The following is a 17,544-nucleotide window of genomic DNA, read 5'->3' on the forward strand; positions in this document are numbered from 1 at the left end:
CGGTGTGGTCGAGCAGTTATACGCGCTTAAGTCTGGAACCGCGCGACCGCTACGATCAAACGTTCGAATCCTGCCTCGGGCATGGATGTGTGTGATGTCCTTAGTTTAGTTAGGTTTAAGTAGTTCTAAGTTCTAGGGGACTGATGATCTCAGATGTTAAGTTCCATAGTGCTTAGAGCCATTAGAAACCATTTTTGCTTCCCTCTAACACCAAATTGGTGATCCTTTGATGCCTCAGAACGTGTTCTACAAACCGGTCCCTTCTTCTAGTCAAGTTGTGCCACAAATTCCTCTTCTCCACAGTTCTATTCAGTAGCTCCCCATTAGTTAACGTGATCTACCCATCTAATCTTCAGCATTCTTCTGTAGCATCACATTTCTAAAGGTTCTCTTCTTGTGTAAACTATCTGTCGTCTATGTTTCGCTTCCATACATGGGTACACTCCACACAAATGCTTTCAGAAAAGACTTCCTGACAAATCTATAATCCATGTTACCAAATTTCTCTTCTTCAGAAACTTCTTTCTTGCCAGGGCCAGTCTATATTTTATATCCTCTCTACATCCACCATCATCAGTTATTTTCCTCCCCAAATAGCAAAACTCATCTACTACTTTAAGTGTCTCATTTCCTAATCTAATTCGCTCAGAATCACCTGATTCGACTGCCTTCTATTATCCTTGTTTAACCTTTATTGATCTTCATCTTATCATCCCTTTTCAAGATAATATACGTCCCGTTCTACTGCTCTCCCAGTGCCCTAGCCGCCCGTAACAGAATTAGTCTCTGTGGCAAACGTCGAAGTCTTTCAGTCCTCTCAATGAACTTTGATGCACTTCCCAAATTTCTCCTTTTTTTATTGCGGAGTTTGCTCAGGGTGGACGTTAAATAACATGGCGATAGTCTACAACCCCGTCGTAAGAGAACCTCTGACCTCAGCCGCAATCGGGCACTGAAATAAATCCGATGGCGAGAAGTAAAAAATTTGTTCCGGATCGGGAACTGAACCCGGGTTTCCCGCCTTATTCGAGTGGTCCCATTATCTTCGTGGCTCGCAGCCCCTGAGGGTTAGGATGTATCCGCACTGAAGGTATAATTAGTTGTCGTCAAGGCGCGTGTATAATGTTACACCGAAGAACCAAAGAAACTGGTACATCTGCATAATATCGTGTAGTGCCGCAAGACGATGTGGCATAGACTCCAGTAATGTCTGAAGTAGTGCTGAGGGGAATTGACACCATGAGTCCTGCAGGCCTGTACATAAATCACTAAGAGATCTTTTTTGAACAGCACGTTGCCAACATCCCAGACATGCTCAGTAATGTTCATATTTGGGGGGTTTGGTGGCCAGCGGAAGTGTTTGAAATCAGAAGAGTGTTCCTGGAGCCTCTCTGTAGCAGTTCTGGACTTTTGAGGTGTCGCATTGTCCTAATGGAATTGCCCAAGTCCTTCAGAATGCACAGTGGACGTGAATGGATGCAGATGATCAGACAGGATGCTTACGTAGGTGTCACCTGTCAGAGTCGTATCTAGACGTATCAGGGATCCCATATCACTCCAACTGCACTCCCCTCACACCATTACAGAGCCTCCACCAGCTTGAACAGTCCCCTGCTGACATGCAGGATCCATGGATTCATGAGGTTGTCTCCATACCGCCGGTCGGTGTGGCCGAGCGGTTCTAGGCACTTCACTCTGGTACCGCGCGACCGCTACAGTCGCTGGTTCGAATCCTGCCATGGGCCTGGATGTGTGTGATGTCCTTAGGTTAGTTAGGTTTAAGTAGTTCTAAGTTCTAGGGGACTGATGACCATGGATGTTAAGTCCCATAGTGCTCAGAGCCATTTTTGAATTTGATTTTATTATTAACCTCCGATTGTTCTGTGTGAGCACCGGAGATGTACAGCGCCGGAATTGCAGTGGCCAAAATCGTAACTATTTTTTTTCCCAGTGGAAATCGGTTCCACATAAACGCATTAGCATATGTACCAAGTTCCGCTCCGTACAATTACAGCCCATATTGCACCTTCACGAGTAGCTGCAGTTAATTATAACCAACCGAAACTTTTATGTGGTCATTCAATTTAGGTGTCTCCGAACGGTTACTGCTAAGTATTTTTCAAGCTTACTGTTTCCGGTGGTGTATTGCCAATCGAAATAGCAATTAGTCTTCCTGCCAATTTCGCTTCTCCGCACCCTGCACATGTAGACGCCGAACGGTTCCCAAGTCTCTTTCCCCCACGCCCCCGGACAAGACAAAGCCCCATAAACGCCTCTCACGCCATTTTACGCCTCCGCCGAAGTCTAGCCGATCGGTTCCAGAGTGTTTGGGCCGCAGCTCCGTAAACAACGCGCGCGGTCAGCAAGCCGTGTCTCGTGGGCGATAAATATCCTCTCCACTCACGTGTTTCCACCTGCTGCAACTGCTGCTGCCTTCGTAAAGGACGCACTGTACTAGGGTGACCATATTCCTCCAGGGATTCCCGTTTGAGTTCCCGAAGCATTTCTATTACCCATTACCTGGCGTGTCCGGGTCAAATAGAAAGCTACACGTAAATCCGTCGGCACACGGACCGTGCTGTCGAACTTTAACGTTGAGCGTGCCAGGTTCAACGTGCTGCTGAACACTCAGGAACGACGCGACTTGTTCATACGGTACGTGGGCCCCAACGTGATATACGCGATCACATCGCACTCCAGCGCGTAAAATTCCCGCGTTAGCTCTATTAAACTAGCGCATTTCCTCCATCGTCCACGAAAAGGAAAATACCATGTCCAATCAATAAGGACACAGGATTATAAAAGTTCCATTACAAACAGTGCGGTACAAATTTGGAATACTTCTCCTCGTAAGATAAACATTATTTCATCATTCCCACATTTTAGTAAAACCCCGAGGTCAGTCTTACTTGATGACTGTTCCTACCCAGAAGCAGAATCTTTGCAACACGTGAATTACGAAGCGTAAAAGAAAAAGGAGCAAAATATCTTTATACAAGTAGTGCAAGCTGTCCTGTAGATTAAGCCAATCGAAGAAAGTCACCCCTCAGAAAAAGGTGAACTTATACTTACATAACATCAAATATTATAGTATACACTTATATTAAACTAATAATAAAGTAGCCGGACGTAATAAAAACGCGAGTGTTATGAAAAAAAATTGGAAGTGGCAAGACGGGAACCACCGCCCCAACATACAAATTATTCCCGCACCGTGATGCTACTCATTTTTTTTTTCTTTTTTGTTGATCGTTGTGTTTGGTCGTGGCGGACGTTACGTGACATCCGTTAAAGTTCGGTTGTTGATCGTTACGCTCAGTTTTTTATTACAGAGACCAACCAGCTCTCTGACCGAACACGCTTTTTTTTTTTTGATACAAAATTAGGCAGTTCACAAACACTAAATGAAATGCATCCTCTGCAAAAAAAAAAAAATTCATTGTAAAACAAATCACAAATGTAAAGGAACAGGGAGACAGGGATGTTGTTTTTATTTATTTATTTTCCATAAAGATCAGTCTGTTAAAAGGAACATGTAGATCATTTCATGGTATAGTATGTGCATTATATATGGAGCGGTGAGAGAAGCGTGAGGTTCATTATCAGCTGTCAAATGTGCACACCGACTGCACCCGGCACATCCCAACTGCGTGGGGGGTCGAGGAAGACTGCGTGAAGATAGCTGGCAAAGGTTTTCCCATAGTGTGACCATCTATGAACCTCATTGTGGGCTTGCTGCAAGAAATACCAAAAGTCGAGTCGCGACTTGGCAGCATCCCCATAGAGGTACGCGATCGTCCAACCTTTGACCCAGATGATCGAGTGTGATTTAGTCGCCGGAAAGTAGTCACTCTCCGGATGTAAGAAGGAAGCAGGTATAATATGTTGCGGGGTCACACGGAGGTAGCAAGCCACCATCTGTCTTCCTAGGAGCCATACGTCCTCCACCGCGATACAAGTTAAGCGGTGATGGTCGTCATCCACTTGACGACATTTCGAGCATAGTGGAGTGTCCACTAGTCCAATTGCATTGAGTCGTTCGTTGGTGTTGAACTTGTCACAGGTGACAGAGAACCACAGTGCCCGAACGAAGGTAGGAAGGAATTTTTGGTGCACATGTCTCCAAATCTTCGGCCAATGTAACTTAGGGTGTTTGAGTTCAATGACATTACGACTTATCCGTCGTTGCAGCCAAATATAAAAATCCTTCGCGCATGGTGGTCTCGTGCGCGGAAGCTCGTCTCTGACATAACTAAGTTCCACGATAAATGTTGATACATGCGCAAAATGTGGCGTAATGTTGCCCACCGCTACCGGAGGTGTGAGGGACGCTGGAACTAGGAGATCCAGTAGGCGGGATGTAAGGGAATCACGCCCGCTACGCCATTGCTTGTACATCGTGGCTAGAAGGAGTGCCGTCGCTCGGCAGTGAACTTTAGTAAGTCCGAGTCCCCCCTTGTCCGTAGGGAGCGTGAGCGTTGTGTATCACACTTAGAGGGGCGATCCAATCATCACAAAATAGCCTAGTGCTGATTGAAGTCGTCGTCCGAGCGTGAGTGGTAGGGGCAGGATCTGCGAAATATGCACCATTCGAGAAACCACATAAGTGTTCAGATATTCGACTCGCTGCAAAGGATCAAGGCGCCGTAGGAGATGTTGTCGAACCATGGTACGTGTTGTCTGTAAAATACGTCGGTAGTTAACTGCCGCAGTATGCTTTACAGATGAGGTAAAGTCTATGCCGAGATAGCGGAATCGTTGCACACAAGGAAACGGACTGATTTCTTCTGGCGTAAGGCCCCTTCCAACCGGCATTGCTGCCGATTTGTTCATGTTCACTGCACTACCCGCCGTCACACTTTGGTCCAACAACAGTTCAAGGACCGTCTTCACCTCTTCTTCAGAACGAACGAGCAGCAGGAGGTCGTCCGCATAGGCACGACATTTGAAGGTGTAGCCCCGCAGTTCCATCCCAGAAAGAGAATTTGTGAGCCTCCCAATTAATGGTTCCAACGCTATCGCGAACAGCAGCATCGAAAGAGGGCAGCCCTGGCGAATGGATCGTCGAATTTGAATGGGCCCTGCTATACGCCCATTAACCTGTACCAAGGATTGTGCGCCCCCATAAATCCTTCTAATGAGACCAGTAAAACGGTCTGGAAATCCCATTCGTTCCAGTACAGCGTACAGATAGTTGTGGCGCACCTTATCAAAAGCACTGTCAAAATCAACCGCCACCATCGCCGCTTTAAGCCGGCACTCCTCCGCCAGCGCTATCACATCACGGCATTCGCCAGTAGCTGTTTGCACATTCACCGATCCACCCGGTGTCGTCTGTTCTGGAGAGAGAACGCTACGAATTAACATACGACATCGGGCCGCTAGCAACCGTGCAAAGATCTTATAGTCGGCATTAAGCAGGGTGATGGGGCGATAATGTGTGACCGTAATTCCTGGCTTCGGTTTATATACTGGCACCAAGAGGCCTTCCATAAAAGCCGGTGGAATAGGCGCATCGGAATTTAACATCTCGTTGTACATTTCCGTCCATCGCGGTGCCATTGCCCCAACATACAAATTATTTCCGCACCGTGACGCTACTCATTTTTTTTTCTTTTTTGTTGATCGTTGTGTTTGGTCGTTGCGGACGTTACGTGACATCCGTTAAAGTTCGGTTGTTGATCGTTACGCTCAGTTTTTTATTACAGAGGCCAACCAGCTCTCTGACCGAACACGCTGAGCTACCGTGCCGGCATTCACTGTGCTACACCAACAATACACCTCTTGTTGTTAACCGGATTGGTTACGCCTTGATGAAAACCTTGATCGTAAATATATTACTAATTGAAGTTTATTTATAATAAGTTGTACCAAGAACAATGCATTTTGGGTGGATTTTCATTGTATCGCTGCCTTCAAATAGCCTACTCCCATAATACGCAAGTACGAAAGTGCCACTCTGGAGCACATCGGTTCCATTTTCCCGCAGGACATCAGAAAGCTCTTCCGTGCATGTCTCACCACGAGCTATTTCACGTGGAATAGAGATTTCTACGAACAGCTGGAAGGCGTCGCCATGGGTAGTCCTCTCAGTCCAGTGGTGGCCAACTTCTTCATGGAACAATTCGAAGCACAGGCACTGGACTCGGCGACTTGCAAACCGAAGGTGTGGTACAGGTACGTCGATGATACTTTCGTGGTGTGGAGCCATGGTGAAGAACAGCTCGGTGAATTCCTGAGACACTTGAACAGCCTCCATGCCAACATAACATTTACCATGGAAGTAGAAAAGGACAAGAAACTGCCATTTCTAGATGTGCTGGTCACAAGGGACGGCGAAAATCTGGGACACAGCGTGTGTCGAAAACCGACTCACACTGACCGATACCTGCACAAACTGTCAAACCACCACCCCAGCCAGAAAAAGAGGCATGATTAGTACGCTCGTATCGAGAGCAGGACGAATATGTGAGCCGCAACACCTCAAACGAGGAATGCAACACCTGGAAACTGTCCTGAGGAACAATGGATACCCCACAAATTGTATTAGAAGTGTAACAGAGCCAAACACTCGGCGAAGTAAGGAACCAGAAAAAGAAATGTCGAGTACGGACAGAATCGGCCGTATATTGCGCAACCACGGCGTAAAGACGATTTTCAAACCGACAAGGAAGATCAAAGAATGTCTTAGATCGGCGAAGGAGAAAAGAGACCCACTTGCAATGTCGGGAATATACCGTATACCTTGCACATGCGGAAAAGTTTATGTCGGAATGACTGGACGATCCATCAACACCAGGATCAAAGAGCATAAGCGACATTGCAGGTTGGGGCAGGTGGAGAAATCGGCCGTGGCAGAGCACGCACTGAATGAGACCGACCACGTAATAAAATTCGCCGACACGGAAGTTCTGGCTGTAGAGAACCACTATCACACGCGCTTGTTCAGAGAAGCTGTAGAAATACAAAAACACGCGAACAGTTTGAACAAGAAAGAGCAAAAACCCTAAGGTAAACGGATCCTGGCTTCCCGTACTGCAGCGAACGACGTCGCAGGTAGCGAGAGGAGAACCGCACCGGAAATGACCGCGGAGAAACCCTCGGACGTTGGCGCGCCAGGTACATATAGTCTGCGGCCGCGAGCTCGGCTCCAGTTCACCACCGGCAACGGAGGGTGAAGCTTTGACAATGCCAGCCACTCGTGCTGCCGAAACGTCAGAAAAATCATTAGATGAACGTCGGCCGAAGAACCCGAGACAGAATCCAATAGGCAGTTTGTCAACAAGTGGCCACGAAAGCCGTAACAATTTTGAAGTTACAATAATTCTTTTGCCACGAATATGATGTTTCTCATTATTTTATTGGAACGAATCACACAGTTAACAACGGCTTTTCCAGTGATTCTCAATTTACTGGTGCTCAGAAATGGCATACATAAATGTAGGCTTGAAATGAATGCCAATATGGCGCCTCACAACTCTGTACTGAAGGGAGACGACGTGCGTGTGACGTAGGTGGCGTTGTGCCATCTCATTGGTCAACGCTCAGACGCACGCTCAGTATATCTGGCATGCCAGATATTGCTCTGCACCTTCGCAAAGACTCCCGAACGTGCTATGCCACGCTATGGCTATGACCTGGTGGATGACATCGGAAGTTCACTGAGGCTTTTTGCAGATGATGCTGTGGTGTATCGAGAGGTTGTAACAATGGAAAATTGTACTGAAATGCAGGACGATCTGCAGCGAATTGACGCATGGTGCAGGGAATGGGAATTGAATCTCAATGTAGACAAGTGTAATGTGCTGCGAATACACAGAAAGATAGATCCTTTATCATTTAGCTACAAAATAGCAGGTCAGCAACTGGAAGCAGTTAATACCATAAATTATCTGGGAGTACGCATTAGGAGTGATTTAAAATGGAATGATCATATAATGTTGATCGTCGGTAAAGCAGATGCCAGACTGAGATTCATTGGAAGAATCCTAAGGAAATGCAATCCGAAAACAAAGGAAGTAGGTTACAGTACGCTTGTTCGCCCACTGCTTGATTACTGCTCAGCAGTGTGGGATCCTTACCAGATAGGGTTGATAGAAGAGATAGAGAAGATCCAACGGAGAGCAGCGCGCTTCGTTACAGGATATTTAGTAATCGCGAAAGCGTTACGGAGATGATAGATAAACTCCAGTGGAAGACTCTGCAGGAGAGACGCTCAGTAGCTCGGTACGGGCTTTTATTGAAGTTTCGAGAACATACCTTCACCGAACAGTCAAGCAGTATATTGCTCCCTCCTACGTATATCTCGCGAAGAGACCATGAGGATAAAATCAGAGAGATTAGAGCCCACACAGAGGCATACCGACAATCCTTCTTCCCACGAACAATACGAGACTGGAATAGAAGGGAGAACCGATAGAGGTACTCAAGGTACCCTCCGCCACACACCGTCATGTGGCTTGCGGAGTATGGATGTAGATGTAGATGTAGATGTATGGCGTCAGAAACTCGGCACGCTCAACGTTCGGAAGCACGGTCCGTGTGCCGACGGCTTTAGCACGCAGCGTCGCTCGGCGGCGCCGGTTCGCCCACTGCCCGCGACTTCGGCCACCCCCGCAGCCGCCAGCTCCCCGCGGCGCGCGCGATCGGAACACAATGGGGACAATGGCCCGCGCCAAGCGCCGCATTGCTGTTGTTTCTGCTGCTGCAGCTGCTGCCGGTGTTGTTGTATGCAGATGACGGCGGCGGCGCCACTGCAGCGATGCAGGGGCGTGGTCGCCATTGTCGCTGCATCTCCTGCAGACGAGGCGCGCTGCTCGCAGGTTTCATTCAGACCGACTCCTTCATCAAGGTCGCACGTGCGCTCGCTGCGAGTATGACAGTCACCAAAAATACGGTTATTACTATTATTAACGTATCCATCAATTACAGTTATACACATTTGGCAAAACAAAGAGTATACATAAGAAGGAACATGTGAAATTACACTAATGGCCATTAAAATTGCTACACCAAGAAGAAATGCAGATAATAAACGTGTATTCATTGAACAAATAAATCATACTAGAACTGACGTGTGATTACATTTTCACCCAAATTGGGTGCGTAGATCCTGAGAAATCAGTACCCAGAACAACCACCTCTGGCCGTAATAACGGCCTTGATACGTCTGAGCTTGGATGGCGCGTACAGGTACAGCTGCCCATGCAGCTTCAACACGATACCACATTTCATCAAGAGTAGTGACTGGCGTATTGTGACGAGCCAGTTGCTCGGCCACCATTGACCAGACGTTTTCAATTCATGAGAGATCTGGAGAATGTGCTGGCCAGGGCAGCAGTCCAACATGCTCTGTATCCAGAAAGGCCCGTACAGGACCTGCAACATGCGTTCGTGCATTATCCTGCTGAAATGTTGGGTTTCGCAGGGGTCGAATGAAGGGTAGAGCCACGTGTCGTAACACATCTGAAATGTAACGTCCACTGTTCAAAGTGTCGTCTACGCGAACAAGAAGTGACCGAGACGTGTAACCAGCGGCACCCAATACCATCACGCCGGGTGATACGCCAGTATGGCGATGGCGAATACACGCATCCAATTTGCGTTCACCGCGATGTCGCCAAACACGGATACGACCATCTTGATGCTGTAAACATAATCTGGATTCATCCGTAAATATGACGTTTTGCCATTCGTGCACCCAGGTTCGTCGTCGAGTACTCCATCGCAGGCGCTCCTGTCTGTGATGCAGCGTCAAGGGTAACCGCAGCCACGGTTTCCGAGCTGACAGTCCATGCTGCTGCAAACGTCGTCGAACTGTTCGTGCAGATGGTTGTTGTCTTGCAAACGTCCGCATCTGTTGACTCAGGAATCGAGACGTGGCTACACGATCCGTTACAGTCATGCGGATAAGATGCCTGTCATCTCGACTGCTAGTGATACGAGGCCGTTGGGATCCAGCACGGCGTTCCGTATTTCCCTCCTGAAGCCACCGATTCCATATTCTGCTAACAGTCATTGGATCTCGACCAACGCGAGCAGCAATGTTGCCATACGATAAACTGCAATCGCCGCAGGCTGCAATCCGACCTTTATCAAGACATGAAATACACTTTCTTAAAAGCAACTTTGCGATTCATCTCAAATTGATGAAGTCCAAAATACAGGTAATAAATGAAAATGTATATCAAAAAGTAATATGATACTCAAAACTCTTTAGTAGCTGTATTATGAATAAAATAAACTTACGAAAACAGTGTGCGAAGGGAACAGGACAGAAAAAACAGGCGACAACAAGTTTTTGTGCCGTGTTTACTTACATCAAAAGTATGTGCACAGAAATAAACACGTGTAGTGAGCACTGCTTCCTTTGGACCGGTACGAACAAGTTGAAACCTCATTTTACACGTCTACTCATTCCTTGGAACAGTAATAAATAATTTTCGAGGAGGTTTTATAGACGTATTTGTACACTGTCGTACTACACACCATTAGTAAACCATTTTCCGGAACGTCTTTAAGACAGCAATAGCAGCTTGCTAGCCAGTGACGTCACAGGCATCGCGAGCGTTTTAGCGTTTAACAGTTGTAGGTAAAACACATGGCAGGATTCGGTTCATTGGTACTGGTGCGATAATGCGAAAATACAGGTAGTCTACAGAGCAGACTACATCTACATCTACATGGTTGCTCTGCAATTCACAATTAAGTGCGTGGCAGAGGGTTCATCGAACCATTTTCATATTACTTGTCTACGGTTCCACTCTCGAATGGCTCGTGGGAAAAAGGAACACACAAATCCTTCCGTTCGAGCTGATTTCTCTTATTTTATTATGATGGTCATTTCTCCCTACGTAGGTGGGTGTCAACAAAATATTTATGCATTCGGAAGAGAAAGTTGGTGATTGAAATTTCGTAAATAGATCTCGCCTTTGTTTCAGTGACTGCCACCCCAACTCGCGTATCGTATCAGTGACACTCTCACCCCTATTGCGCGATAACACGAAACGAGCTGCCCTTCTTTGCACTTCTTCGATGTCCTCCGTCAATCCTACTTGGTAAGAATCCCACACCGCGCAATAATATTCCAGCAGTGGGCGGACAAGTGTAATGTACGCTGTCTCTTTAGTGGGTGTGTCTTGTGCTAACAAAGCGCAGTCTTTGTTTCGCCTTTCCCACAATATTATCTATGTGGTCTTTCCAATTTAAGTTGCACGTAATTGTAATTCCTAGGTATTTAGTCGAATTGACAGCCCTTAGATTTGTACGATTTATCGTATACCCAAAATTTATCGGATTTCTTTTAGTACCCATGTGAATGACCGCGCACTTTTCTTTGTATAGTGCCAATTGCCATTTTTCGCACCGTACAGAAATTCTCTCTTGATCATTTTGTAATTGGAATTGATCGTCTGATGATTTTACTAGACGTTAAATTACAGCTTCATCAGCAAACAATCTTAGGGGGCTGCTCAGATTATCACCTAGATCATTTAGGTAAATCAGGAACAGCAGAGGGCCTATGACACTACCTTGCGGAACACCAGATATCACTTCTGTTTACTCACTACGAACTGTGACCTCTCTGAGAGGAAATCACGAATCCAGTCACACAACTGAGACGATATTTTATATGCACGCAATTTGATTAATAGTCGCTTGTGAGGAACGGTATCAAAAGCCTTCTGGAAATCTAGGAATATGGAATCGATCTCAGATCCCTTGTCGACAGCACCCATTACTTCATGGGAATAAAGAGCTAGCTGTGTGGCACAAGAACGCTACGTTGCTTATACGCTGTAGCAACTCCCTCAATTTTTGATAGGCCTTTATAACTGTTTTATAAGTGCGAGTTCGATTCATTAAAGAACTGAGGGTTGGGATGGTGTTCCTGGTCTGGTGGTATTATACCACCTCATTAGTAACGCTCCGATGCGGATCGTGAAAACAGAACTCAAATACGCACTTAAGGGGGGTAGGACGTCAAACGTGCCGACTTGGAGCAGGAGAGGCACCACAAGACATTTTAATTTCCACTGTCTATACTTTTACAAATAAATTCATAAAACTTTAACAGCATAACCGGGAAGGATTCCGGATTCATACTCATAGCAGTGGAAGCTCAAAAGGTTCTGGCGCTGCAGTCCTGAACCGCGGGACTGCTACGGTCGCAGGTTCGAATCCTGCCTCGGGCATGGGTGTGTGTGATGTCCTTAGGTTAGTTAGGTTTAAGTAGTTCTAAGTTCTAGGGGACTTATGACCTCAGATGTTGAGTCCCACAGTGCTCAGAGCCATTTGAACCATTTTGAAGCTCAAAACCGTAACAACACACACTTTTTTTACATGTTAAATTTTGTCATTTTTTGACTTACTACTGGCTGCATTTGTTGCTATAGGTACGCTTTTCTTCCTAAGTAAGAGAGATTCTTCGATGACTTTTGCACAGCATACAAACCATAGTTACAGGTGTATGACGCTCTAGAAGTTATTTAATTTATGAAAAAATGAATGAACTGTTACATTTTAAGCTTCATGTTTAGAAAAAATTTAAGTTTTATAGTTAATTATCTGAATTTTTTCCACAGTTTTTTAAAAGGTTTGGAAAATTCTAGAGTTTCGTACACCTGTAATTACTGCTTGTATGCTGTGAAAAATTCATCGAAGAATCTCTTACTTAAGGAAGAAAAGTGTACCTATAGCTCCGGCCGAAGTGGCCGTGCGGTTCTAGGCGCTGCAGTCTGGAACCGCGAGACCGCTACGGTCGCAGGTTCGAATCCTGCCTCGGGCATGGATGTGTGTGATGTCCTTAGGTTGGTTAGGTTTAACTAGTTCGAAGTTCTAGGGGACTAATGACCTCAGAAGTTGAGTCCCATAGTGCTCAGAGCCATTTGAACCATTTTTTGTACCTATAGCAACAAATGCAGCCAGTAATAAGTGAAAAAATGATGAAATTACACATGTAAAAAAAAGGTTTTTTGCTATGTTCTTGAACTTACACTGCGATGAGTGTGAGTCCTCAATCCTTCCTGGTCATGGTGACAAAGTTTTATGAATTTATTTGTAAAAGTATAGACAGTAGAAATTAAAATATCCTGTGGTGACTCTCCTGTTCCAAGTCGGCCCGTTTGACGTCCTACCCCCCTTAAGCAGCCATCGGCAACTAGTAAAGGAGGAAACCCTGGGTTGTGGTGCAAAGCTAAGTACCCTCCCCCACGCACTTCTAACAAGGGAACCTCCCCATCGCACCCCCTCAGATTTATTTGTAAGTTGGCACAGGGATAGGCCTTGAAAAACTGAACACAGATCAATCGAGGAAACAGGAAGAAGTTGTGTGGAACTATGAAAAAGTAAGCAAAATATACAAACTGAGTAGTCCATGCGCAAGGTAAGCAACATCTAGGAGAGGGTCAGCTTACGAGCCCCGTAGTCCCGTGGTTAGCGTGAGCAGCTGGGGAACGAGAGGTCTTTAGTTCAAATCTTCTCTCGAGTGAAAACTTTAATTTTTTATTTTCAGATAATTATTAAAGTTCAGGCACTCACGCATAATCAACTTCGCTCTCCAAAATTCCAGGACATGTTTAGATTTGCTTGGACATATGCAGGATTTGACGGTCTACACACGGAAACATTTGAAAACGTAAAAAACATATGATTTGACAGACCACAGGGAAAACTGTGCGACTGTGAAACTGTTGCATTCAATTGTTGCAGTTTATGTGACAAACTCTTATGTTTTCGTCACTTTTTTGGGATTGATTATCACATCCACAAGAAAACTTAAATCGGACAAGGTAGAAGAATCTTTTTACCCATTCGCCAAGTGTGTAAGTTAGGTGGGTCGACACCATATTCCTGTCATGTGGCGCACATGCCGTCACCAGTGTCGTATAGAATATATCAGACGTGTTTTCCTGTGGACGAATCGGTTGACCTATGACCTTGCGATCAAATGTTTTCGATTCCTATTGGAGAGGCACGTCCTTTCGTCCATCTAATCGCACGGTTTTGCGGTGCGGTCGCAAAACACAGACACTAAACTTATTACAGTGAACATAGACGTCAATGAATGAACGTACAGATCGTAACTTTGCGAAAATAAAGAAAGTAAAATTTTCACTCGCGGCAGGACTCGAACCAAGGATCTCTCGTTCCGTATTTGGTCACTTTAACCACGGCGCTCCTCAACCCATATTGTCCTTGATGTTGCATATGTTGCACATGGACTATTCAGTTTGTATATTTTGTTCATTTTTTCATAGTTCCACACAACTTCTTCCTGTTTTCTCGATTGATCTGTGTTCAGTTTTTCAAGGCCTATCCACTGCGTCAATGTATAACTAAATCTGAGGGGGGTGCGATGGGGAAGTTCCCTTGTAAGTGGCTCGCAGCGTATGTATGAAGACGTAGAAACTGCCGCCAGATTGCGACTGCTAGACAGTGTGCAACAGACGGACGGGAGCCGTCGTTATGAACGGCCGTGGCATTCACCTGTTGTGTCGGCGACACGGCGGTGATGTCAGATAAGGCGGCGGGGGACGCTAAACAGCCGGAGTTACACAACAGTGCAGTTACATAGCTGGCAGCGAGCCCAGACACCGTGACCCAGCGGAAACGCGACACCTCTCGCTCTATCTCGATCTATCCCTCCCTCCCTCTCTCTCTCTCTCTCTCTCTCTCTCTGTGTGTATACCACGAGACTTTGCTCTCTGCTTTGGAGCATCAGTACGGATCCATGAAGAACCACACAGCTTGTTGTATTCGCACGCGACACGTTGTTAGCAGTACATGCGGATGAACATCTACATCTACATTTGTACTACGCAAGCGACCCAACGGTGTGTGGCGGAGGGCACTTTACGTGCCACTGTCATTACCTCCCTTTCCTGTTCCAGTCGCGTATGGTTCGCGGGAAGAAAGACTGCCGGAAAGCCTCCGTGCGCACTCGAATCTCTGTAATTTTACATTCGTGATCTCCTCGGGAGGTATAAGTATGGTGAAGCAATATATTCGATACCTCATCCAGAAACGCACCCTCTCGAAACCTGGCGAGCAAGCTACACCGCGATGCAGAGCGCCTCTCTTGCATAGTCTGCCACTTGAGTTTGCTAAACATCTCCGTAACGCTATCACGCTTACCAAATAACCCTGTGACGAAACGCGCCGCTCTTCTTTGGATCTTCTCTATCTCCTCTGTCAACCCGATCTGGTACGGATCTGACACTGATGAGCAATACTCAAGTATAGGTCGAACGAGTGTTTCGTAAGCCACTTCCTTTGTTGATGGACTACATTTTCTAAGGACTCTCCCAGTGAATCTCAACCTGGTACCCGCCTTACCAACAATTAATTTTATATGATCATTCCACTTCAGATCGTTCCGCACGCATACTCCCAGATATTTTACAGAAGTAACAGCTACCAGTGTTTGTTCCGCTATCATATAATCATACAATAAAGGATCCTTCTTTCTATGTATTCGCAATACATTACATTTGTCTATGTTAAGGGTCATTTGCCACTCCCTCCACCAAGTGCCTATCCGCTGCAGATCTTCCTGCATTTCGCTGCAATTTTCTAATGCTGCAACTTCTCTGTATACTACAGCATCATCCGCGAAAAGACGCATGGAACTTCCGACACTATCTACTAAGTCATTTATATATATTGTGAAAAGCAATGGTCCCATAACACTCCCATGTGGCACGCCAGAGGTTACTTTAACGTCTGTAGACGTCTCTCCACCGTCTTCCTAGATTTCCGAAGCACTACACTGTTCAAATAATTAAAGACCCCGTGATTTTCTCCCATTGAGATACATGCACAGTGACAATTATTGAACTATATGGAAAAGGTCAGAAGTGGAATAGAAATTCAAGGTGAAAGGATATCAGTGATACGATTCACTGATGACTTTGCTATCCTGACTGAAAGTGAAGAACGCCGGCCGATGTGGCCAAGCGGTTCTAGGCGCTTCATTCCGGAACCGCGCTGCTGCTACTTTCTGAGGTTCGAATCCTGCCTCGATCATGGGTGTGTGTGATCTCCTTAGGTTAGTTAGGTTTAAGTAGTTCTAAGTCAAGGGGACTGATGACCTCGGATGTCCCATAGTGCTTGGAGACATTTTTGAAGTTGAAGAAGAATTACACGATCTGCTGAACGGAATGAACAATCCAATGAGTATAGAATATGAACTGAGAGTAAATACGCTAGTGGGAATTAAAAATTGCTACACCACAAAGATGACTTGCTACAGATGCGAAATTTAACCGAGAGAGAGATGATGCTGTGATATGCAAATAATTATCTTTTCAGAGCATTCACACAAGGTTGGCGCTGATGGTGAGACCTACAACGTTCTGACATGAGGAAAGTTTCCAACCAATTTCTCATATACAAACAGCAGTTGACCGGCGTCGCCTGGTGAAACGTTGTTGTGATGCCTGGTGTAAGGAGGAGAAATGCGTACCATCACGTTTCCGACTTTGATAAAGGTCGGATTGTAGCCTATCGCGGTTGCTGCTCGCGTTGGTCGAGATCCAATGATTGTTAGCAGATTATGGAATCGGTGGGTTGAGGAGGGTAGTACGGAACACCGTGCTGGATCCCAACGGCCTCGTATCACTAGCAGTCGAGATGAGAGGTATCTTATCTGCATGGCTGCAACGGATCGTGCAGCCACGTCTCGATCCCTGAGTCAACTGATGGGGACGTTTGGAAGACAACAACCATCTGCGCGAACAGTTCGACGACGTTTGCAGCAGCATGGACTATCAGCTCGGAGACCACAGCTGCGGTTACCCTTGACGCTGCATCACAGACAGGAGCGCCTGAGATGGTGTACTCGACGACGAACCTGGGTGCAGCGCCTGAGATGGTGTACTCGACGACGAACCTGGGTGCACGAATGGCAAAACGTCATTTCTTATGGATGAATCGAGGTTCTGTTTACAGCATCGTGACGATTGCATCCGTGTTTGGCGACACCGCGGTGAACGCACATTGGAAGCGTGTATTCGTCATCGCCATACTGGCGTATCACCCGGCGTGATGGTATGGGGTGCCATGGGTTACATGTCTCGGTCACCTCTCGTTCGCATTGACGGCACTTTGAACAGTGGAAGTTACACTTCAGATGTGTTACGACCCGTGGCTCTACCCTTCATTCGATCCCTGCGAAACCCTACATTTCGGCAGGATACTGCACCACCGCATGTTGCAGGTCCTGTACGGGCCTTTCTGGATACAGAAAATGTTCAACTGCTGCCCTGCCCAGCACATTCCACAGATCTCTCGCCAATTGAAAACGTCTGGTCAATGACGGCCGAGCAACTGGCTCGTCACAACTCTTGATAAACTGTGGTATCGTGTTGAAGCTGCACCGGATGCTGTACGTGTACACGCCATCCGAGCTCTGTTTGACTCAATGCCGAGGCATACCGAGCCTGTTATTAGCGCCAGAGGTGGTTGTTCTGGGTACTGATTTCTCAGGATCTATGCACCTAAATTGCTTGAAAATGTAGTGACATGTCAGTTGTAGTATAATAT

General features: G+C 46.2%; 1 protein-coding gene across 1 annotated transcript in view; it reads left to right on the forward strand.

Moving 5' to 3' along the window:
- Nucleotides 1–17,544, forward strand: part of LOC126109438 (desert hedgehog protein A) — a 553,800-nt gene that overhangs the window by 351,650 nt on the left and 184,606 nt on the right. The gene's annotated exons all lie outside the window — the stretch shown is intronic.

The sequence above is a fragment of the Schistocerca cancellata genome, chromosome 12 (genome assembly GCF_023864275.1).
Source record: "Schistocerca cancellata isolate TAMUIC-IGC-003103 chromosome 12, iqSchCanc2.1, whole genome shotgun sequence".
In the NCBI taxonomy this organism is placed as follows: Eukaryota; Metazoa; Arthropoda; class Insecta; order Orthoptera; family Acrididae; genus Schistocerca; species Schistocerca cancellata.